The sequence below is a fragment of the Equus asinus genome, chromosome 12, assembly GCF_041296235.1.
Source record: "Equus asinus isolate D_3611 breed Donkey chromosome 12, EquAss-T2T_v2, whole genome shotgun sequence".
NCBI lineage: Eukaryota > Metazoa > Chordata > Mammalia > Perissodactyla > Equidae > Equus > Equus asinus.
In genome coordinates, this window is record NC_091801.1 from 12,590,462 (window position 1) to 12,616,515 (window position 26,054).

General features: G+C 38.2%; 1 long non-coding RNA gene across 2 annotated transcripts; it reads left to right on the forward strand.

Moving 5' to 3' along the window:
* The first annotated feature begins 329 nt into the window (after window positions 1-329).
* Window positions 330-24,129, forward strand: LOC139039883 (uncharacterized). Of its 2 annotated transcripts, XR_011493132.1 has the most exons (4): window positions 330-405; window positions 1,292-1,358; window positions 1,875-1,972; window positions 23,994-24,126. It is a non-coding gene; the product is annotated as an uncharacterized lncRNA (long non-coding RNA). The 2 variants fall into 2 exon arrangements; XR_011493133.1 differs by lacking the exon at window positions 1,875-1,972 and having other exon boundaries at window positions 23,994-24,129.
* Window positions 24,130-26,054: the final 1,925 nt, after the last annotated feature.

The window sequence follows — 26,054 nt, forward strand, 5'->3', positions numbered from 1 at the left end:
TCTATTGGCTCACGAACAAGTGAGGTTACTTTATAGCGCTTACACTACGTTGCACACCCACACTGTCAGGACTTAGTTCTAGCTGAGCTGGCTATGCTCTCCACCTACAGGATTCTTTCTCCCTGAGTCTTCACAAAGCTGACTCTTTCTCAAGTTTCAGGTCCCAACCTGAATATCAAAGCTGCCTGCTCTGGCCACCCTATTCAAATGCGCTACCACACCACGCCTAACTCTCTATTATTATTAATACCAGCCTCTTTGTTTCCTTCCTAGCACTTGGCAATGTGTAATTATGTATCTATTTGTCTAATCAGCCTGTCTCCCTCTCTAGACTTGTCAGAATGGTGAAGGCAGAGACGATGTCCATCTGGGTTACTGTTGGATCTCAGAGCATGTGCACACTAGGTGAGCAATGAATATCTAATGGACTAATTAACTAAGCAACGGAAATGAACTGAATGCTCACTACCGCTCTTTTTACCTCAGCAGCTTCTTCATTCAACTTTTAGTTGGTTGAAGGGCTCTGGGAACTAAACTCCATGAGCTTTTGCTTAGATGGTTCTAAAATTTGGGACCACAGTTTTCCTTCCCTGAGGATTTTTTAGATACTGACCCATTGTTTTCTAGCACTAAAATGGAGAATTCTGACGCCAAACTAACTTGCTCTTCTTGATTTTTTTAAGGCACTATCTATAGGAGTTTTACACCTATAGATGTTTTCTTTATGTTTAAATTCCAGTATTTTTATTAGGCTATGTCTCTGTGCTGAGTTATCTTTCCAAAAAATGTCATTGAAATACACTTTTAATTTTTTTCTCCCAATTTTTTATCATAGAAAATTTCAAACTTAGAGAAAAGTTGAGTACAGTGAACACTTGTATACCCTTCACCTAGATTTATCAGCTGTTAGCATTGCCACATTGACTTTATCTCTCTTTGTATATACTACGGATACATATATCTATATTCTTTTATCCGTCAGGATTCTCTAGAGAAACAAAGCCAAGAGGATATATCTATATCTATCTTTCTATCTATCTGTACCTCTATATAGATTCATAATTCTTTACTCTCTGTTTCTCTCGCTCTCTCAATCTGTGTGCGTCTATATATATAGATATATATACATATATATGTATATATATCTATATATACATACAGAGATTTGTTTTAAGAAATTGGCTCATGCAATGTGGGGGCTGGCATGTCTAAAATCCATGGGGCAGGCTGACATGCTGCAAACTCAGGCAGGAGATGATGCTGCAGTATTGACGCAGAATTTCTTCTTCAGGAAAACCTCAGTTTGTGCCCTTAAAGCCTTCAACTGATTGGATGAGGCCCCACCCAGACTGTCAAAGGTAATGTCCTCTATTTAAAGTCAACTGAGGGGGCAGCCGGCATGGTGGCGCAGCGGTTAAGTGCACACTTTCCGCTTTGGCAGCCCAGGGTTCACCAGTTCGGATCCCCGGTGTGGACATGGCACTGCTTGGCAAGCTGTGCTGTGGTAGGCGTCCCACATATAAAGTAGAGGAAGATGGACATGGATGTTAGCTCAGGGCCAGTCTTCCTGAGCAAAAAAAAAAGAGGAGGATTGGCAGCAGATGTTAGCTCAGGGCTAATCTTCCTCACAAAAAAATAAACAAAAAAATAAAGTCAACTGGATTGTAGATGTTCACCACAGGGACAAAAGACTGTCACAGCAACACATAGAGTACTGTTTGATTTAAAAACTGGGTACCAGAGCTTAGCTGAATTGACATATGAAATCAGCTATCAAAATTATCTACATGTTACTCTATACATCTATAGCTCTCTGTTTATAGAGTATATATACATATATGTGTGTGTGCAAGTAAAATTTGTAATTTTGACAGACCATTTGAAAGTTGCAGAAATCCTGACACTTCACCCATAAACATTTCAACATGTTTCTCCTGAGAACTAGGACACTCTCCTACAGAACCACAAGACCGTGAGTACAACAGGGTAACTTAACTTTGATACAATAACATTAAAATTTCCCCAATTGTCCCAATAGCATTTACTGAATATTACCTATTGCCTTAGTTGTTTTGTCTTTTTACTCTTTACTTCTAGAGCAATCCTACACCTTTTTTTTTCCGTCACATTGATGTTTCTGAAGAGCCCTGGCCATTTGTGTTATAGAATGTCTCACAACCTGCCTTTGACTGATGGTTCCTTCATAATTAGATTCAGGTTAAAACTTGAGTCAAAGAATACTGAATAAATAATGCTGCATACTTACCATCAGATCCCCCCAGGAGGCACATATCAGCTTGTCTCATCACTGGTGATGCTGTTTTATCACTTGATTCATGTAGCATCTGCCAGATGTCTCTATTAATAAAGACATGCTTCCTCCTGTAAAATTCCTAAGTAATCTGAGGGTTGATACTTTGTGACTATCCTGATCCTCAACAACATGTCCTCTAATGGTATCAGTGTCCATTGATAATCTTTGTCTGAATCAGTTATGACATTGACCGTTGCGAAATGGTGATTTTTCTCATTCTCTCACTACTTCTTCATTTATTAGCTGCCATTCTTCTGCAAAAGAGAACTTTCTCCTTTCCCCTTTCTTTTGGAGCATCGCTATGACTCATGAATTTTTTTTCTAAATCAGTGTTTTATAATCCATTACCATCACTATTCTTTTTGATAGCCAAAGCATCCCAGTATGGCCAGTGAGAATCCTTCAAGATGGATCCTGGGCATGCACTTTCCGGCTCAATGATAAGTTTTAGGCTAAACTTGAGCTTTCCCTGCCCCAAAAAACCTGGAATCAGCCATTTTTCTAATTAGTCCTTCCTTTTACTTTACCTTTAAGTGGTATTTAGAAACCAAGTCCTGTGCTCATTTCTACCAGACTATCATTGATTCTATGCCCTTTCAGTGGGGAGAGCTAGGAAATGTATGCATGTGTGCATGTGCTTGTATTCTCCCCGCCTTTTCCATATCCAAAGGACAGGATGCTATATAACCTCTTTCACACCTTCCTTTTTTAATTTAATCATTCACAGAGATCTTCCTCATTCTTTTTAGAGCTGCACAATATTCCACTGTGTAGATGCACCATAATTTATTAACCAGTCTCCTATGGATGGGCTCTTGCATTGTTCCAGTAACTTCGTAGTGCAAATAATGCCACCATGAGTAACCTTGTAGAAATTTTGTTTTGTGTAATTGGAAGGATACACCTTTAGTGTGAATTTAGCAGGAATGATGACACAAAGGGCAAATGCATAGTTACTTTTGTTAGACATTGCAAAACTCCCCTCTGGAGAGGTTGTTACCAATTTGCATTCCCAACAACATGTATGGGAAGGCCTATTTCCCCACAGCCTGGCACAAAGAGAATATCATGCACTGTCTTAATTTCTTCCAATCTGAGAGCTGAGAAATGGTATCTCATTGTAGTTTTACTTTGCATTTCTCATATTACGGGTAAAGGTGAATATTTTCTCATATGTTTAAAGGCCCTTTTTCTTTTTTTCTGTGAACTGTCTGTTCAAGTCTTTTGACCATTTGCCAGCCAGAGATTGTCTTTTTTTTCTCTTGGTTTTTAAGAGTTATTTAGATATTAGGCAGATTATCTCTTTATATGCGATACCTATATTGCTATATTTTCTCCCACTCCATCTTTGTCTTTTGACTTCGCTCATGGTGCTTTTTTCCTACTAATTATACGGTTTCACTTTTTACATTTAGATCTCTGATCCGTTTGGAGATTATTATGATATGTGTTGTGAGATATGGATCCAATTTTATGTTTGTTCAAAAGGTTATCTAGTTGTTTCAGTACCGTTTATTAAAAAGTCTATCTGTTCTCTGGTGGTTTGAGAGGCAAAGTTTTTCATATATTAAATTTCCATACATACTTGGTTCTATTTCTGGATTTTCTGTTCTATTATACTGATCAGTCTGTCTCTTCACACACCAGTACCGCACACTTTTAATCAAAGAGATTTTATAGTATCCGGTAGGGCTAATCCACCCTCATTATCTTTTTTCTCTTTACATAGCTATTCCTGCGTGTGTATTTTCCCATATGTGCACTTTAGAATCAACTTATCTACCTCCAGGGGAAAAGATTGTTATTATTTTTATCCAAATCACATTAAATTTATATACTAACTTGGGGAAAACTGATATTCTTTTAAATTAATAAACTTTATTTTTTAGAGAAGTTTTAGGTTCACAGCAAAATTGAGCAGAAAGTACAAAGAGTTCCCATATACCCACTGTTCCCACATATGCACACCTCCCCAACTATTGACATCCCGCACCACAATGGTATATTTATTACAATCAAAGAACCTACAATGACACATGATTATCACACAAAGTCAATAATTTGTATTAGGGTTCATTCTTGGTGTTGTATATTCTATGGGTTGTGATAAGTGTATAACAATAAATACATATCCGTCATTGTAGTATCATACAGAATAGTTCTGGTGCCTTAAGAAATCTTCTATGCTCTGCCTGTTCATCCCTCTCTCCCCGAACCCCTGGGAACCACTGATCTTTCTACTGTCTCCAAAGTTTTGTCTTTTCCAGGGTGTCATATAGTTGGAATCATGCAGTATGTAGCCTTTGCAGATTGGCTTCCTTCACTTAGTAATGTGCATGTAACGTTCCTCTCTATCTTTTCATAGCTCATTTCTTTTTGACACTGAATAATATTCCATTGTCTGGATGTACCACAGTTTATCCATTCACCCGTTGAAGGACATCTTGGTTGCTTCAAGTTTTGGCAATTATGAATAAAGCTGCCATAAACATCCGTGTGCAGGTTTTGATGTGAATATAAGTTCAACGACTCTGGGTAAATACCAAGGAGAGTGAGTGCTGGACTGTATGGTAAGAGGATGTTTAGTTTTGTAAGAAATCTCCAAACTGTCTTCCAAAGCAGCTCTACCATTTTGCATTCCCACCAGCGGTGAATGAGAGCTCCTGTTGCTCCACATTCTCTCCAGCATTTGGTGTTGTCAGTGTTTCAGATTTTAGCTATCTAGCAGGTATGTATTAGTACGTCGTTGTTGTTTTAATTTGCAATTCCCTAATGACATATGATATCAAACATCTTTTCATATGCTTACTTGCCATCTGTATATCTTCTTTGGCGAGATGTCTGTTCGGGTCTTCTGCCTATTTTTCTGTTTTTGTTTTTGTTTTTTTTGTCTTTTTTTAAATACATATATTTTTCATTGAGTGCATAATGGTTTACATCATTGTAAATTTCCGTTGTACATTATTTCTTGTCTGTCACCACATAAGTGCTCCCCTTCACCCTCTGTGCCCATCCCCAAACCCCTTCCCCTCATAACCAGTCAACTGTTCTCTTTGTCCGTGTGTTTGTTTATCTTCCACATATGGGTGAAATCATATGGTGCTTGTCTTTCTTGGTCTGGCTTATTTCACTTAACATAATACCCTCCAGACCCATCCATGTTGTTGCAAATGGGATTACTTTGACTTTTTTTTATGGCTGAGTAGTAGTTCATTGTATATATATATATACTACATCTTCTTTATCCAATCATCGGTCAATGGGCACTTGGATTGCTTCCATGTCTTGGCTATTGTGAATAGTGCTGCAATTAACATAAGGTTACATAGGTCACTTTAGATTGTTGCTTTCAAGTTGTTTGGGTAGATACCCAGTAGTGGGATAGCTGAGTCATATGGTAATTCTATTTTTAGTTTTTTGTGGAATCTCCATACTGTTCCATAGTGGCTGCACCAGTTTGCATTCCCACCAGCAGTGTATGAGGGTTCCCTTTTCTCCACACTCTCTCCAACATTTGTTAGTTTTAGTCTTAGTGATTATAGCCATTTTAATAGGTGTAAGGTGGTAGCATAGTTTAGTTTTGATTCGCATTTCCCTGATGATTAGTGATGTTGAACATCTTTTCATGTGCTTATTGGCCATCTGAATATCTTCTTTGGAAAAATGTCTGCTCATATCCACTGCCCATTTTTTGATCAGGCTGTTTGTTTTTTTGTTGTTCAGTTGTGTGAGTTCCTTATATATCATGGAGATTAACCGTTTGTCAGATATATGATTTGCAAATATTTTCTCCCAGTTGGTGAGTTGTCTTTTTGTTTTGATCCTAGCTTCTTTTGCCTTGCAGAAGCTCTTTAGTCTGAAGAAGTCTCACTTGTTTTTTATTTTGTTTCCCTTGTCTGAGAAGACACAGTATTCAAAAAGATCCTTTTAAGTTCGATGTCAAAGAGTGTACTATCTGTATTATCTTCCAGCAGTTTTATGGTTTCAGGTCTTATCTTCAAGTCTTTGATCCACGTTGAGTTTATTTTTGTGTATGCCATGAGATAATGGTCTACTTTCATTCTTTTGCAAGTGGTTGTCCAGATTTCCCAACACGATTTATTGGAGAGACTATATTTTCTCCATTGTATGTTTTCAGCACCTTTGTCGAAGATTAGCTGTCCATAGATGTGCGGTTTTATTTCTGGGCTTTCAGTTCTGTTCCATTGATCTGTGTGCCTGTTTTTGTACCAGTACCATGCTGTTTTGATCACTATGGCTTTGTAGTACAGCTTGAAGTCAGGGATTGTGATGCCTCCAGCTTGATTCTTTTTTCTCAGGATTTCTTTAATAATTTGGGGTCTTTGGTTGCCCCATATGAGCTTTAGGTCTCTCTCTTCTATTTCCGTGAAGAATGTCATCGGGATTCTGATTGGGATTGCATTGAATCTGCAGATTGCTTTGGGTAGTATGGACATTTTAACTATGTTTATTCTTCCAATCCATGTGCATGGAATCTCTTTCCATGTCTTTATGTCATCATCTATTTCTTTCAATAATGTCTTATAGTTTTAATTGTATAAGTCCTTCACCTCCTTGGTTAAATTTATTCCTAGATATTTTATTCTTTTTATTGTGATTGTAAATGAGGTTGTATTCTTGAGTTCTCTTTCTGTAAGTTCATTATTAGAGTATAGAAATGCAACAGATTTTTGTAAGTTGATTTTGTGCCTTACAACTTTACTGTAGTTGTTGATTATTTCTAACAGTTTCCTAATGGAGTCTTTAGGGTTTTCTAGATATAAGATCATGTTGCCTGCAAACAGCAAGAGTTTCACGTCTTCATTTCCTACTTGGATTCTTTTTATTCCTTTCTCTTGCCTAATTGCTCTGACCAAAACCTCCCATACTATGTTGAATAAGAGTGATTATAGTGGGTACCCTTGTCTTGTTCCTGTTCTCAGCGGATGGCTTTCAGTTTTTCCCCATTGAGTATGATGTTGGCTGTGGGTTGGTCATATATGTATGGTCTTTATTATGTTGAGGTAATTTCCTTCTATCCCCATTTTGTTGAGTTTTTATCATAAATCACTGTTGGATCTTGTTAAATGCTTCTTCTGCATCTATTAGGATGATCATATGGTATTTATTCTTCATTTTGTTAATGTAGTGTATCACATTGATTGATTTGTGGATGTTGAATCACCCTTGTGTCCCTGGTATAAATCCCACTTGATCATGATGATGATCTTTTTGATGTATTGCTGTATTTGGGTTGCCAATATCTTGTTGAAGATTTTTGCATCTATGTTCATCAGTGCTATTGGCCCGTAGTTTTCTTTTTCTGTGTTGTCCTTGTCAGGCTTTCTTATAAGAGTGATGTTGGCCTCGTATAATGTGCTAAGAAGTGTTCTATCGTCCCTAATTTTTTGGAATAGCTTGAGAAGGATAGGTATTAAATCCTCTTTGAAAGTTTGGTAGAATTCTCCAGGGAAGCCATCTGGTCCTGGATTTTTATTTTGGGGGATGGTTTTGATTACTGTTTCAATCTCTTTACTTGTGTTTGGTCTACTCATATTACACATTTCTTCTTGATTCAGCTTTGGGAGGCTGTAAGAGTCTAAGAATTTATCCATTTCTTCTTGATTGTCTATTTTGTTGGCATATAGCTTTTCATAGTATTCTCTTATAATCCTTTGTATTTCTGTGATATCCATTGAAATTTCTCTTCTTTCATTTCTAATTTTATTTATCTGAGCTTTTGCACTTTTTTTCTTTGTAAGTTTGGCTAGAGGTTTGTTGATTTTGTTTATCTTCTCAAAGAAACAGGCCTTTGTTTCGTTGATCCTTTCTATTGCCTTTTTTGTTTCAGTTGCATTTATTTCGGCTCTGATTTTTATATTTCTCTACTTCTGCTGACTTTGGGCTTTGTTTGTTCTTTTTCTAATTCAGTTAGGTGTGGTTTGAGACTGCTTATTTGGGTTTTTTCTTGTTTCTTAAGGTGAGCCTGTACTGCAATGAATTTCCCTCTTAGTACCACTTTTCCTGCATCCCATATGAGTTGGTATGGTATGTTTTCATTTTCATTTGTCTCCAGACATTTTTTTATTTCTCCCGTAATTTCTTCAATGATCCATTGGTTGTTCAACAGCATGTTGCTTAGTCTCCACATCTTTGTCTCTTTCTCAGCTTTTTCTTCTAATTAATTTCTAGCTTCATATCAGTATGATTGGAAAAGATGCTTGTTATTATTTCAATCTTCCTAAATCTATTAAGGCTTTCCTTGTGTCCCAACATATGGTCTATTCTTGAGAACGGTCCATGCATACTTGAGAAGAATGTGTATTCTGCTGTTTTGGATGGAGTGTTCTATACATATCTATTAAGTCCAACTTGTCTAGCTTTCCATTTAATTTCACTGTTTCCTTGTTAACTTTCTGTCTGGATGATCTATCCATTGATGTGAGTGGAGTGTTGAGGTCCCCTACTATTATTGTGTTATTGTTAATATCTCCTTTTAGCTTTTTTAATAGTTGCTTTATGTACTTTGGTGCTCTTGTGTTGGGTGCATAGATATTTATAAATGTTATGTCTTCTTGGTAGAGTGTCCCTTTGATCATTATATATTGCCCCTCTTTGTCCCTCTTTACCTGTCGTATCTTGAAGTCTACTTTGTCTGCTATAAGTATTGCAACACCTGCTTTCTTTTGTTTGCCATTAGCTTGGAGTATCATCTTCCATCCCTTCACTCTGAGCCTGTGTTTGTCCTTGGTCTGAGATGTGTTTCCTTGAGTCAGCATATTGTTGGGTCTTCTTCTTTAACCTATAGCACCCCTCTGTGTCTTTTTATCGGAGCATTCAGTACATTTACATTTAGGGTGATTATTGATATATGAGGACTTAATGCTGCCATTTTATCACTTATTTCCTGATTCTCCTGCATTTCCTTTGTTTCTTGTCTCATGTCTTTCTGCCTACCAATGGGTTATGTATTTTTTTATGCTGAGTTTATTAGTTTTCTCCTTATTCATTATTTCTGTCTCTGTTCTGCTTTTTTGTTTAGTGGTTACCATGAGGTTTGTATGCAAAATCTTGTAGATAAGATAGTCCATTTTCTGATGGCCTCTTATTTCTTTAAACCAAACCAATTCAGGCCCCTTCCTCTTCCTCACCTATGTGGTTTTTGTCATATCTTATTCCATCTTGTGTTGTGAGTTTGTGATTAAAATGACAAGATTATCTTTGTTTTTGATGTTTTCCTTCCCTTTATCTTTAATGTTACACTTGAGTATTTGGTAACCTCTTCTGATGTATTGCTACTATTTTCTGATTTTGCCTGCCTATTTATCTCCATACTCTGGGCTTTGTAATCCCTTTCTTCCATTTTTTTTTTTTTTCAGGTATGAGAGCCTTCTTGGGGATTTCTTGTTGGGGGCGTCTTGTGGCTACAAAGTCCCTTAGCTTTTATTTATCTGGGACAGTTTTTATTTCTCCATCAAATCTGAAGAATATTTTCACTGGATTGGGTATTCTTGGCTGAAAGTTTTTGCCCTTAAAAGATTTGAATATATCATTCCATTCTCTCCTAGCTGTAAGGTGTCTGTTGAGAAATCCACTGAAAGACTGATAGGGGTTCCTTTATAAGTCTTTTTTCTGCCTTGCTGTCCTTAGGATTTTCTCTTTGCCATTGACTTTTGCCAGTTTCACTACTCTATGCCTTGCAGTAGGTCTTTTTACATTGACACATTTAGGAGATCTGATAGCCTCTTTCACTTGTATTTCCATCTCCTTTCCCAGGTTTGGGAAGTTCTCCACTATTATTTCTTTGAGCAAGCTTTCTGCTCCATTCTCCTTCTCTTCTCCCTTTGGAATACCTGTAATTCTTATCTTGTATTTCCTAATTAAGTCAGATATTTCTTGGAGACTTTCTTCTTTTCTTTTTAGTCTTAGTTCTCTCTCCTTCTCTATCTGGAGCACTTCAATATGTCTGTCCTTGATTATGCTGATTTGTTCCTTTATGATGTCTGCTCTAGCATTCAGGGAATCCATATTTTGTTTTATCTTATCCATTGTGTCTTTCATCTCCAATATTTCTGATTGGTTCTTCTTTCTTTTTCTTTCTCCCCAAAGCCCCCCAGTACATAGTTGTATGTTCTAGTTATAGGTCCTTCTAGTTGTGCTATGTGGGATGCTGCCTCAGCATGGCTGGATGAATGGTGCTAGGTCCATGCCCATAATTCAAATTGGCGAAACCCTGGGGATCTGAAGCAGAGCTCACCTCAGCCACAGGACCAGCCCCTGGTTCTTCTTTATAGTTTCAGTATCTTTTGTGAAGTAGCTCCTAAACTTGTTGAATTGTTTCTCTACATTCTCTTTTAATTTGGTGCTATTTTGTAGCTATTTTGAATTCTGTGTCATTTAGATTACATATTTCTGTGTTTTGAGGATTGATTTCTGGGTACTTGTCATTTTCCTTCTGGTCTGGAGATTTAATATAATTTTTAATACTGCTATAGGGCGTGGCTTTGTTCTTCCATGTTGTGATATTATTGATTGCCATTACCACCTATTGCCACTGGGTAGGGGTCAAGCAGTGCATATTTTGAACCCTCTGCCTTCCACCAGAATCCCAGGTGCTAGAGCTGGGTGCTGGGTGGGTGGGGGGAGGAGTGCTTTCTTCTCCTGTGTTCTCTCGGGGACTTCTCAATCTGCCCCTGCTATTTGCTCTCCTGGGGTATTGGTTTGATGAAGTCACCCCTACGATAGCTAGTCACTAGTCACCTCAGAAGAGGGCTTTCCCCTAGGTTGTGAGGGACCTCAGGGATCTATGATTTTCCTGCAAAGGGGCACCCCCGTCTTCCTTCCCTCTTGGAGGCTGCATGCAATCCCTGAATCACAGTCTTTTTGGGAGGGAGTGAAGCTTTCTCTTACCTGGCTCCACCTCCTCTGAGGGGCGTTCCAGCACCTCCACTTTCCAACGTATGGCTGCATGGGTCTCTCAGACGTCATTTGTGTTGTGTGGATGTCCTCTGTTGGAATAGGAATGTCCTTTTCATTGTTTTGTGGAGGGGAGAGTATACTGGGAGAGCTCACTCTGCCATGATCCTGACATCAGTCCAAACTCTTTTCTGCCTATTTTTTAAATGAATATTCATTTTCTCACTGTTGAGTTCTTTGTATATTTTGGATAACAATCTTTATCAGATGTGTCTTTTGAAAACATTTTCTCCAGGTTATGGCTTGTCTTATCACTCTCTTGACATTGTCTTTTGCAGACAGGAGTTTTAAATGTTGATCAAGTCCAGTTTATCAATTATTTCTTTCATGGATCATGCCATTAGTATTGCATCTAACAAGTTATTGCGTAATCAAGGCATCCTAGATTTGTCCTATATTATTTTCTAGGAGCTTTATAGTTTTTGTGTTTTACATTTAGGTTTATGACACATTTTGAGTTAATTTTTGTGAAGGATGTAAGGTCTGTGTCTAGAGTCTTTTTTCCATGTAGATGTCCAGTTCCAGAACCATTTGTTGAAAAGAGTATCTTTGCTCCACTGTATTGCCTTTGCTCCTTTCTCAAAGATTTGTTACCTATATTTATGTGAGTCTACTTCTGGGCTTTCTATTCCATTCCATTGATCTATTTGTCTATTATTTTGCCACTACCTCACTCTCTTTATTACTGTAGCTTTATAGAAGGTTTTTTTTTTGTTTTTTGTTTTTTGTTTTTTGAGTAAGATTAGCCCTGAACCAACATCTGCTGCCAATCCTCCTCTTTTTGCTCAGGAAGATTGGACCTGATCTGACATCTACACCCATCTTCCTCCATTTTTTCTTTTTTTTAATATATGGTATGCCTGCCACAGCATGGTTCGATAAGCAGTGTATAGGACCACCTCCGGGATCTGAACTGGGGAACTCCAGGCCACCAAATTGGAGCACACGAACTTAACAACTGCTCCACTGGGCTAACCCCTAAAAAAAGTCAAGTAGTATCAGTTCACTGATTTTGTTCTCCTTCACTAGTGAATTGGCAATTCTGGGTCTTTTGCCTCTCCATATAAACTTTAGAATCAGTTTGTTGATAACCACAAAATAACTTTCTGGGATTTTGACTGAGATTTCACTGAATCTATAGATCAAGTTGGGAAGAACTGACATCTTGTCAATATTGAGACTTCCTGTTCATAAACATGGACTATCTCTCCATTTGTTTAATATTTCATTGATGTCTTTCATCAGAGTTTTGTAGTTTTCCTCACATAGGTCTTATACATATTTTGTTAGATTTATACCTAAGTATTTCTTTTGGAGGAGGAGATGTTAATGTAAATGGTAATGTTTTTAATTTCAAATTCCACCTGTTTGCTGCTAGTATATAGGTAACTGATTGATTTCTTTATAATAAGCTTGTATCCTGCAACCTTGCTATAGTCACTTATTAGTTCCAGGAGTGTTTTTGTCAATTCTTTTGGATTTTATGACAATCATGCCATCTGTGAACAAAGACAATTTTGTTTATTCCTTCCCAGTCTATATAGCTTTTATTCTTTTTCTTGTCTTATCACATTAGGTAGGACTTCCAGTGTGAGGTTGAAAAGCAATGGCAAGAGCAGATATTCTTTCCTTATTCCTTGTCTTAATGGGAAAGCTTCTAGTTTCTCACCATAAGTATGATGTTAGCTGTAGGTTTTTTATGGATAATTTTTATAAAGTTGAGAAGTTCCCTTCTATTCCTAGTTTGCTGAGAGTTTTTATCATGAATGGGTGCTAGATTTTGTTAAATGCTTTTTCTGTATCTATTGATGTGATCATGTGATTTTTCTTTCTAGTCTGTTGATATGATGGATTACATTAATTAATTTTGATTGTTGAACAGCCTTGCATACCTTGGAAAATTCCCACTTGATCGTGATGTATAACTCTTTTTATACCTTTTTGGACTAATATGTATCTGCTAATATTTTGTTAAGGATTTTTGCATCTATGTTCATGAGAGATATTGGTCTAGAGTTTTCTTGTAATGTCTTTGTCTGGTTTGGATATTAGGGTAATGCTGGCCTCATAGAATGAGTTACGAAGTATTCCCTCTGCTTCTATCTTCTGGAAAAGATTGTAGAGAATGGGTATAATTTCTTCCTTAAATGCTTGGCATAATTCACCAGTAAACCTGTTTGGACCTGGTGCTTTCTGTTTTGGAAGATTATTAATTATTGATTCAATTTCTTTAACAGATGTAGGCCTATTTAGACGTTTATTACTTCTTGTGTGAGTTTTGGCAGATTCTGTCTTTCAAGAAGTTCGTCCACTTCATCTTTGTTACCAAATTTGTGGGCACAGAGTTGTTCATAATATGCCTTTATCATCCTTTTAATATGCAAGGGATTTGCAGTGACATCCCCTATTTTATTTCTGATATTAGTAATTTGTGTCTTCTTTCTTTTCTCCCTAAGTAGCCTGGCTGGAGGCTTATTGATTTAATTGATCTTATTAAAAAACCAGATTTGGTTTTGTTCATTTTGTGTATTGATTTCCTATTTTCAATTTCATTGATTTCTGGGCTAATTTTTATTATTTCTTTTCTTCTATTTACTTCGGATTTAATTTGCTCTTATTTTTCTAGATTCCTAAGGTAGAAGCTTATATCAATTTTAGCAGTTTCTTCTTTTCTAATATGTGCATTCAATGCTATAAGTTTCTCTAAGTACTGCCTTCACTGCATCCCATAAATTTTGGTAAATTGTATTTTCATTTACTTCAAAACATTTGAAAAATTTCTCTTGCAATTTCTTTTTTGGCCCATGCATTATTTAGAACTGCATTGATTAATCTCCAAGTATTTTTGAGATTTTTCAGCTATTTTCTCTTGTTGATTTCTAGTTTAATTCCACTGTGGTCTGAGATCAGACTTTGTATGACTTGTATTCTTTTAAATTTGTTAAGGTGTGTTTTATGGCCCAGAATGTGGTCTCTTTTGGTGAATGTTCCATGTGAACTGAAGAAGAATGTGCAGACTTCTGTCTTTGGATGAGGTAGTCTATAGGTGTTAATTATATCCAGTTGATTGATGGTTCTGTTGAGTTCAACTATGTCCTTACTGATTTTCCATCTGCTGGTTCTGCCATTTCTGATAGAGGAGTATTGAAATCTCCAAATAAAATAGTAGATTCATCCCTTTCTCCTTGCAGTTCTATCACTTTTTGCCTCATGTGTTTTGACACTCTTTTTAGGTGCATACACATTAAGGATTTTTATGTCTTCTTGGAGTACCCCTTCATCATTATGTAATGCCCCTCTTTATCCCTGATAATTTTCCTTGCTCTGAAGTCTGCTCTGTTTGAAACTAATATAGCCACTCTTGCTTTCTTTTAATTAGCATTAACATGATATATCTTTCTCCATCCCTTTCCCTTTAATCCATATATGTCTTTATATTTAAAGTGGGTTTCATATATACAATATGTAGTTCTGTCTTGTTTTTTCATCCACTTTAATAATCTCTGTCTTTTAGTTAGCATAGTTGGACTATTAATATTTAAAGTGACTGTTGATAGAATTGGATTAATGTCTACTATATTTGTTACTGTTTTCTATTTGTTGCTTTTGTTCCTATTTTTGTCTTCCACAACTCTTCTGCCTTTTGTGGTTTTAACTGAGCATTGTATGATTTCATTTTCTCTCCTTTCTTAGCATATCAATTATATATAGTATATATTTTATATTTATATATATATATATACATATATTTTTTTTAGTTTTTTAGTGGTTACCCTAGAGTTTGCAATGTACCTTTATAACTAATTCAAGTCCACTTTCAAACAACACTACACCACTTCATGGGTAGTACAAGTACTTTATAATAATGAAATAATCCTAATTCATCCCTCCTATCTCTTCTACCATTGCTGTCATTCATTTCACTTATACATAAGAATGTTTAAGTATATATTTGCACATACATAATTGAATACATTGTTGCTATTATTTTGAAAAACTATCTTTTAGATCAATTCAGAAAAAGAAAAATGAAAGTTTTAATTTTACCTTCACTTTTTCCTTCTCTGATGCTCTTCCTTTTTTGTGTAGATACAAGTTTCTGATCTATATCATTTTCCTTCTCTCTGAAGAGCTTCTTTTAGTATTTCTTGCCAGGCAGGTCTACTGGCAACACAGTTCCTTAATTTTTGTTTGTCTGAGAAAGTCTTTATTTCTCTTTCTCTTTTGAAGGATAATTTAACAGGGTACAGAATTCTAGGTTGGTGGCTTTTTCCTCTCAGCACTTTAAATATTTTACTCCATGTTCATTTTTCTTGCATGGTTTCTGAGAAGAAGTTATATATAATGCTTTTCTTTGTTCCTCTGTAGGTAAGATGTCCCCCCCCCCACCTTCTTTTAAGATTTTTTTCTTTATCTTTGATTTTCTGCAATTTGAATATGATATGCTTAGGTATAGTTTTCTTTTTAGCACTTATCCTGGTTGGCATTCTCTGAATTTCCTGGATATGTGGTTTGGTGTCTGACATTAATCTGGAGAAATTCTTAGTTATTACTGCTTCGATATGGCTTCTGTTTCTTTCTCTTTGTCTTCTTCTGGTATTCCTATTATATGTTACACTTTTTGTATTTGTTCCATAGTTCTTGGATATTCTGTTCTGTTTTTCTCAGTCTTTTGCTCTGTGCTTTTCAGTTTTGGAAGTAACTTTCTACTGTCATATCCTCAAGCTCAGAGATTCTTTCCTTAGCCAGGTTAAATCTACTAATGAGCCCATCAAAGGGATTCTTCATTTCTGGTGCAGTCTTTTTGATATTTAGCATTTCTTTCTTTCTTTTTTTTTTTTTTTTAAAGACTGGCACCTGAGCTAACAACTATTGCCAAGCTTTTTTTTTTCCTGGTTTTTCTCCCCAAATCCCCCCAGTACATAGCTGTGGATCCTTCTAGTTGTGGCATGTGGGATGCTGCCTCAGCATGGCCTGATGAGCAGTGCCATGTCCATGCCCAGGATCCAAACTGGTGAAACCCTGCACCACCGAAGCAGAGCTCGCAAACTTAACCACTTGGCCACAGGGCTGGCCCCCAGCATTTCTTCTTGATTCTTAAAATTTTTATCTCTCTGCTTACATTATTTATCTGTTCTTGCATGTTGTATACTTTTTCCATTAAAGCTCTTAGCATTTAATCACAGTTTTAAAAAGTTCCTGCTCCAGTAATCCCAACATTCCTGCCATATCTGACTCTGTTTCTGACACCTGTTAAATCTCTTTAAACTATTGCCCTCCCAGCACAGGAATGTGTTCACCAGCCCAGAAATTCTCAGAGCCCTGTCCTCTGGGGGTTTTTATGGAGATATCATCATACAAGCATGATCAATTGTTAACCCAATCTCCAGCCCCTCTCACCTCCATGGAGGTTTTGAGGGTTGGGCTGAAAGTTCCAGGTTTCTAATTAAGGTTTGATTTTTGGTGATCAACTCCCATTTTGAAGCTATCTAGTCACCTGCCAAGATCTGCTATATCATAACAAATGATGCTCCTATCACCTAGGAAACTACAAGGGATCCAGGAGCTCTGTGTCAGGAGCCAGGTACAAAGACCAAATATTAGAACAAAAGACTCTCCTATTACTATCATTCTGGAAATTACAAGGATTTTAGGAGCTCCATTTGGTTTTCTTGAAGTGCAATTTACATAGAAAAAGTAGAAACAGGTTAATCTTTTCCCTGTTTCTCCAATGAGTTGGTGACCTAGCAAACTCCAAACGTGACCAATGAGGGTTTTTTAGTATCACTATGAATTTATGATTATATATGATTGTGTGTATGTGTGTTTCTAGGTAGATAGGTATAGATATATATGTACATATGTGCATGTATGCATATGTATGTGTGTAGGTAGATATATATAGACATCTATTTACATATACACACAGACACATACATATATATTTCCATGTATATAATTATGTGCTTCAGTTTATCGTAGTCCTTACTTGTTTTGTTCCTCAAACATTTATCTTTGTCCAGAAGAGCCGCTTCAAAGTTGGCTTCTCCAATAATTTTAAACTCTTTGTTCTTTTATATTTCATTTGATAAAGTCAATTAAGCAAAAGGTGCCAGCAACAGGATGAAATTTAATATTTACCTCAGTGATTCTCTAAGTTTCGCCTTAAGTAATACTCAGTGTGCACTTGAATCCCAAGAAGGCTGAAAAACATTGTTTTAAATAACTTACCAAACAGTAAAATTCATGATCTAGGAAGATGTACCATGTTTATCCTGTGGTTTCATATACTCTATGTCATATCTTAGGATTTTATTTCCCCAAGTCCTATGATATTATGATTTAAGAAGCTATTAGGAGCCTTCCTCAACATCGAACCAAATATATGTGACCCACACAGCCTTCCCTCTTGAAACTCCTAACATTTTCAAATATCTCCCTACTGACTCCCTTTAGCCTATGAAAACGCTCAAATCTCTGAAAACAAACAAGAAACAAAACTTCTCCCTACTCTTTTCCTTGCATTTATCTCGAGTACAGTCTTATCTCCATCTTTCTTTCCTCAACTAAGTCTCTTGATGTCTTTAATGTCTCTACTTACCAGTTCACTCCACAATTCATTCCAACAAAAGGTAATCTGATGAAGATCACTGAGGTACTCCACATTGCCAGTTCAGTTTGTTTGTTTACAAATCCTCTTGGATGAATTTACATTACTGCTTACTTAATCCCTCCGCAAGACTCTTTTTTTCTTTCCTTTGGTGAGGAAGATTTGCCCTGGGGAACATCTGTTGCCAATCTTCCTCTTTTTGTTTGAGGAAGGTTGTGGCTGAGCCAACATCTGTGCCAATCTTCCTCTATTTTATGTGGGATGCTGCCACAGCGTGGCTTGATGAGCGGTGCTAGGTCTGCACCCAGGATCCAAACCCACAAACCCTGGGCCACTGAAGCAGAGCATGTGAATTTAACCACTATGTCACTGGGCCAGCCTCTTTCCTCAAGACTCTTTTAGCTTCTTTTCCTCAAGACTCTTTTAGGCCACTCTCCTACTCTTACATGCTAGTGTTTCCCTAGCCTCTAACCTCAGTATCATGTCCTTCTCTCTCCTAAATTCTCTCTTGGGGTGATCCCTTTATTTACATGGTTTCAAATGTAAGCATTCTTTTGAATGAGCTGGACTCCATGTGGTGCTGTCTCCCACTGTCTGTTCAAACCTGTTCCATGGGCTTTCCTTGCTCTGGCTGAAACTCAGGAAGATGCCAGAACTTCTCCAGTCTCTCAGTCACAAGAAAAGTCTCTTATCAGTCATTAAAATTTTCAGGCCATCTAAGGTTATATCATAATCCAAAATGTCACTTAAATGAAAGCTTCTGCATACTCTCTCCCATCTTAAGGTCTGTGATGTAAAATTGTCTGCTGAATATAGTCCTTTAGATGTAGTAGTGGACTTTTGTACTTTTTGTCTCTCTGGCATCTCTCATCTTACCTCCCCTCATTCTAGTATAAGAAGCTTCTAAAAGACAAGGATGCACACTGTCACCACTCTTACTTGACATAGTACTGGAGGTTTGGCCAGAGCAATTAGGCAAGAGAAAGGAATAAAAGGAATCCAAATAGGGAGTGAAGAAGTGAAACTCTCACTGTTTGTAGATGACATGATCTTATATATAGAAAACCCTAAAGAATCCATTGGAAAGCTGTTAGAAATAATCAACAGCTACAGTAAAGTTGCAGGGCACAAAATCAACTTACAAAAATCTGTTGCCTTTCTATACTTTAATAACGAACTTACAGAAAGAGAACTCAAGAATACAACTCTATTTACAATCTCAACAAAAAGAATAAAATATCTAGGAATAAATTTAACCAAGGAGGTGAAGGGCTTATACAATTAAAACTATAAGACCTTATTAAAAGAAATAGATGATGACATAAAGACATGGAAAGAGATTCCATGCACATGGATTGGAAGAATAAACATAGTTAAAATGTCCATACTACCCAAAGCAATCTGCAGATTCAATGCAATCCCAATCAGAATCCCGATGACATTCTTCATGGAAATAGAACAAGGAATTCTAAAATTCATATGGGGCAACCAAAGACCCCTAATTATTAAAGAAATCCTGAGAAAAAAGAACCAAGCTGGAGGTATCACAATCCCTGACTTCAAGCTGTACTACAAAGCCATAGTGATCAAAACAGCATGGTACTGGTACAAAAACAGGCACACAGATCAATGGAACAGAACTGAAAGCCCAGAAATAAAACCGCACATCTATGGACAGCTAATCTTTGACAAAGGTGCCAAGAACATGCAATGGAGAAAACATAGTCTCTTCAATAAATAGTGTTGGGAAATCTGGACAACCACTTCCAAAAGAATGAAAGTAGGGGTCTGGCCTGGTGGCGCAGTGGTTAAGTGCGCACATTCTGCTTCGGTGTCCCAGGGTTTGCCGGTTCAGATCCCGGGTGCAGACGTGGCACCGCTTGTCAAGCCATGCTGTGGTAGGCATCCCAGGTATAAAGTAGAGGAAGATGGGCATGGATGTTAGCTCAGGGCCAGTCTTCCTCAGCAAAAAGAGGAGGATTGGCAGCAGATGTTAGTTCAGGGCTAATCTTCCTCAAAAAAAAAAAAAAAAAGAATCAAAGTAGACCATTATCTCACGCCATACACAAAAATAAACTCAAAATGGATCAGATGTGAAGATAAGACCTGAAAGCATAAAACTGCTGGAAGAAAATATAGGTAGTAGTACACTCTTTGACATTGAATTTAAAAGGATCTTTTTGAATACCATGTCTTCTCAGACATGGGAAATGAAAAAATAAACAAGTGGGACTTTATCAGACTAAAGAGCTTCTGAAGACAAAAGAAACTAGGATCAAAACAAAAAGACAACTCACCAACTGGGAGAAAATATTTGCAAATCATATATCTGACAAACGGTTAATCTCCATGATATATAAGGAACTCACACAACTGAACAACCAAAAAACAAATAGCCCGATCAAAAAATGGCCAGAGGATATGAGCAGACATTTTTCCAAAGAAGATATACAGATAGCCAATAAGCACATGAAAAGATGCTCAACATCACTAAGCATCGGGGAAATGCAAATCAAAACTACACTAAGATACCACCTTACACCTATTAAAACGGCTATAATCACTAAGACTGAAAATACCAAATATTGGAGAGGGTGTGGAGACAAGGGAACCCTCACACACTGCTGGTGGGAATGCAAACTGGTGCAGCCACTACGGAAAACAGTATGGAGATTCCTCAGAAAGCTAAAAATAGAATTACCATATGACTCAGCTATCCCACTACTGAGTATCTACCCAAACAATTTGAAATCAACAATCCAAAGTGACATATGCACCCCTATGTTCATTGCAGCACTAACCACAGTAGCCAAGACATGGAAGCAATCCAAGTGCCCACTGACTGATGACTGGATAAAGAAGATGTGGTATATGCATACAATGAAATACTACTCAGCCATAAAAAAGACAAAATAATCCCATTTGCAACAACGTGGATGGACCTGGAGGGTATTATGCTAAGCGAAATAAGCAAGACTGAGCAAGACAAACACTATATGATTTCACTCATGTGGAATATAAACAAACACATGGACAAAGAGAACAGTTGAGTGGTTACCAGTGGAAGGGGGGTAAGAGGTGGGCACTGGGGGTGAAGGGGAGCACTTATGTGGTGACAGACAAGAAATAATGTACAACAGAAATTTCACAATGATGTAAACTATTACGAAGTCAATTAAAAAAAAAAAGTCAAGTGATTTGGGGAAATCTAAACCCAGCCTAAAAGCACCTACATGTAGGACACGTGCAAAGCAAAAAAAAGTAAAAAGGAAAAGAATGCTGGTGGCCTCTAGAAGTTGGAAAAGGCAGGGAAACGGATTCTTTTAGAGCTCCAGAGGGAGTGCAGCCCTGAGACACCTTGATTTGGGCCCAGAAAACCTGTTGTGGACTCTCACTTCCAGAATTGTAAGAGAATAAATGTGTGTTGTTGTTGTTTTTAAAAAAAGGAACTTCTTTCTTATAGGAGGTCTCATTCATGAGATTTTGGTGGGGCTGACCCCACTCCCACCCATGCCACAAAAGTCAGACAGGCCTGTCCATCAGAGTACCTCACCTCTTTCATCACGGATTGGATGAGAGATGGAGCTGATTGGAGCTGAGCCAATCCCAACCCCTCCCACATCTTTCCTACTATAACTCTTCACTGGGGTTACTGAGCTGGGAGGATGGATGTGAGTCTGGAGACTAGACGCCATCTTGTTCACCACAGAGACTGGCAGAAAAAGAGCCCTGCACATCAGTTGAGCCTCTGCTCCCAGGATTTCCTAGTGAATTCATTTGAGATAGATCTCACAACTTTCACTTGAGAAACGCATGACAGATGTCCTTACAGGAAACTTAAAATCCTCAAACATGTCCAAAATGGAACTATTTTTTCTTCCCCTTCTACTTTCATTCCTTCTATCTCTACCAACTCCTGTATTTTAAAATCAGAAACCTGGCACACAACCCTACATACAACAGTTCTCAGTCCTGTCTGTTCCCTTTCCTAAATATCTCTAGAGTCCTTCCTTTCCTTTCTCTACAAGCCCTAGTCCAAGCCCTCATGTCAGACCCTTACAATAGCCTCCTTTTCTGATTTTTCCTTTTCCGATCTTACCTGATCAAATCTGTTCAGCCACCTGGGCTGTCAGTCCAACACACAAATCCGGCTTCACCATCGCTCACTGGAAAATACCTCAAATTTGCCAAATGGTTTCTAAGATAAAGTCCAACCTCCTTGTCAGTCAACAAAGCCTTCCATGACCAAGTCTTGCCTGCCTCTTGTCTCCCACCTCTTTCCATCAATTTCTACTGCGCAATACCAAGCTTTATCATCTCCTGTAGATCCCAATTACACGGCTCCTGCTCCCTCTGTCTAGCATGCCTCTCTTCTGCCCTTTTTCTTGTCTGCTCAGGCCTTAGCTCTTCCAGGAAGCCATCTTCGGCTCCTAGGCGAGGCCAAGTGCCCCTCACGTATGATCCCATCACAGCCAGTAAGTTGCTTTTTCCATATTCTATCAAAGTCCTTTCTTTCATCTGTTTTCCTGATTGTAAACGATGAGAGTACAGGGACTGTATCTCACTTATTATTATTATTATTTTTTTTTGACGAAGATTAACCCTGAGCTAACTACTGCCAGTCCTCCTCTTTTTGCTGAAGAAGACTGGCCCTGAGCTAACATCCATGCCCATCTTCCTCTACTTTCTATGTGGGACGCCTACCACAGCATGGCGTGCCAAGCGGCACCATGTCCGTACCCAGGATCGGAACCCGCGAACACTGGGCTACTGAGAAGTGGAACGTGACAACTTAACTGCTGCACCACCGGGCCGGCCCCCTCGCTCATTTTTATATCCCCAGTGCCTGGCATTCAATACGTGCTTTCTGGACAAAATTGCCACATATTTTTTTATTTTGTCAAACTGTCCGAAAATTCACCAATTAGACATATTTGGGGGTATCCGACATTCTTGGTAAAATGTAAAATTCACCTTGCCTTTTAAGTTTCATAGTTTAAAATGAATCCATTTGATCAGTTACTTTTATTTTAAAACCTCACTGATATGAGTCATTAAGAGAGTGGATTTGGAAAGACAATACTGTGTACCAGTTAAAGAATTCAATCTATAGAGTCATAGAATTCCCAAGGTAGAATTCTGACTCTGCAATTCATAAGCTGAGTGACTTTTGCGAATAACCCAGCCTCTCTAAGCCTGTTTCCTTACCCATATTGGGAATTGTTTTACCTACCTCATAGTGCTGTTTTAAAGTTTAAATAATACAGGAAATACAAGTGCCTCTCATAGTGTCTACATGGCCCACATAAATATTCAATCCAAGGTAGCTGTTATCATTATTGTCTTTAATTAGGGCAGGTCTGGGAGGATGCCACATGTGGGGAGGGACGCTGGGTGGGGTGGGGAGAGGCAACATCCCAACCTTGAACATTTGTCTTTGGCAAGCTCAGTTCAGAGCAGAGTGTCTGCCCAGATTCTTCTATGTTCACAAGCAGTATGGAATTTGGGGATCTTGGCATGAGTATTTCTCTGTCACTGTCACAGACCCCACGTCTTATCTCTAGTCAACGTCTCACCTGCCCACTGGAGAGAGAACATGGAGTAATGCAGAAGAAAAAGTAGGTATCACCTCTCATCCGTGTGGTGCTGTGCAGGTCATTAGGGCTCCTTCACATTCACGGTCTCATCTAGACTCCACCACAAACCATGTGTTGGCATTTTTATCCCAGTTTTACAGATGAGGAAACTAAGGTTCATCGAAGTTTAAATGACTAACTCCAGGTCACAGAACTAAGAAATAGCTGAATTAGGATTTAAATTAGGCCTTTTGATTCCAAGTCTAGTGCCTTTTCCGACTCATATTTAGTGGAGATCAGACCAAAAGGGCCACTGAAAAAAAAGGAAAAGCTAAGCAGGAGGTAAGGTCATAGGATGAGAAAGAACTATCTGGTAGGGACAAAATCACTAGGGCTGCCATCCATCCTAAGCAGCAGAGAAAGGATAAATATGTGTTTGGGCAATGAAGGCCTTAGGAGCAGGTGCTAGGGGGGCAATGTGAATAATGATGACATAATAATGGAATTTTTTTGACAGGAAAAAGAATTTATCTGGAAAGCTTTGAAGAAATCATTGACTCTTCATTTTACAGACGAAGAAATCCAGACCCAGGGAGACGCCTGACCAGCCTTAGGTCTCATACCATTAATGGGAGAGCCAGGTCCTAGGGCCAGCCAGGACTACTGGTATGGCTGGCTGTGTTAAAATATTGAAATGCTTTTCTCTTTTCTTAACAGCTATATTAGGGTATAATTTACATTCCATAAACCTCACCCATTGTAAGTATACAGTTCAGTAATTTTGAGTAAATTTATACCGATCGGCAACCACCCCCACAATCCAGTGTTAGAACACTCCCATCACTCCCAAAAGAAAACACTTCTATGGTGGTGAGTACATAGCCACTGCCCTCAAATTCCCCAAAGAATTTCCCTTCTTCCTATAGCCTCTGAATCCCCCCAGATCTTCCCCTGATCTAATTACAGATACTTGGCCCACTGAGCAGGGAGCGTCCAGCACCCTGCCCCAGCACTGAGCAGATTCTGTTCCGCATGGTTGGTACCTGTGCCACATCTATCATTAAATAAGTTTAGTGTCATCCCTGGGAAGGATCAAGGCAAGTGCAGCTCAACTCTTCTGGTTCCCAATCCGGATCCCGGGTGTGGACTTACGTACTGCTTGACCAGCCATGCTTTGGCAGTGGTCCCACATAAAACAGAGGAAGATGGACACGGATGTCAGCTCAGGGCCAGTCTTCCTCAGCAAAAAGAGGAGGATTGGTGGCAGATGTTAGCTCAGGGCTAATTTTCCTCAAAAAAAAAAAAAAAGTGAACAAAAAGAAAACAGTGCTATGAAATTATGTCTACATAAAAGATAGACAGGTTTTGAAAGGGCAAGAGGTTGAGCTGGTATCCATTTTCACCTCTTCAGTAAAGGTGTTCCTATCTTGAGGTTTACACACCTCTGCCAATGGTTGAACTTCTGAGGGTCAGGTAGCTCCATGACATACAAAATTCATAAGTATGTACATTTTTCTGTGGAGTGGGTCCATGATATTCATTTGACTTTTAAAGGAGTCTATGGCCAAAAAAATAAAAGGATAACTTTTTAAGAACATGTTTGGTAAGAGATCTGCTGGAGAAGTAGGCAAGGAATGTGGTCAAGGATTACAGACCTGAGTAAAAGAATTCTCACTAGAGAGGGGCAGGGAAAGGGGAGAAAGTGAAGGCAAAGTTCTGATTCACAATTTTATTTACAGACCAGATATGTATGTCATGTCACTATTTTATTTTTTTTTTTTTGAGGAAGGTTAGCCCTGAGCTAACTACTGCCAATCCTCCTCTTTTTGCTGAGGAAGACTGGCCCTGAGCTAACATTCATGCCCATCTTCCTCTACTTTATACATGGGATCCCTCCACAGCATGGCTTTTGCCAAGGGATGCCATGTCCGCACCCGGGATCCGAACCGGCAGACCCCGGGCCACCCAGAAGCAGAACGTGTGAACTTAACCACTGCGCCACCGGGCTGGCCCCTCATGTCACTATTTTTGACATGTAGAATAAGTCACCCAGAATACATCACACATATAAACCATTAGTTATTTTGTTCAATTCCTTTGTTCTTTATTAGGAGATCCACATAAAATGACTAGTTTGGGTTCAAAATTATTTTAAAAAATACACTTTTGCTTTGTAGAGATGCTTTTTTTTAAAAGTATCACTTTAAATTGTGAATTTGGAGTTTTTGCCACTTTGTGAAATCCCATCTATAGTTCAGTTGGATTACATTAGCATTTTTAAATTGCTAACTAAAGCCCCCTAGTATTTCTACATAAATTACAACGAAGCCAAGTCCATTCTTTATCATATTTATAAAAGTGATTTTTTTTATCTTAGACTTTTTAACATGGTATTCTAGACAAACCATTTAAAATTTTGATTCTCTCTAATGTGTGCATGGAATTTGAAATCTGGAAGAAAACTTGAAGATGATGCAGTATGACATGCTCATTTTATTGATAAAGAAATAAACCCAGGGGCCGACCCCGTGGCCGAGTGGTTAAGTTCTCGCACTCCGCTTCGGTGGCCCAGGGTTCG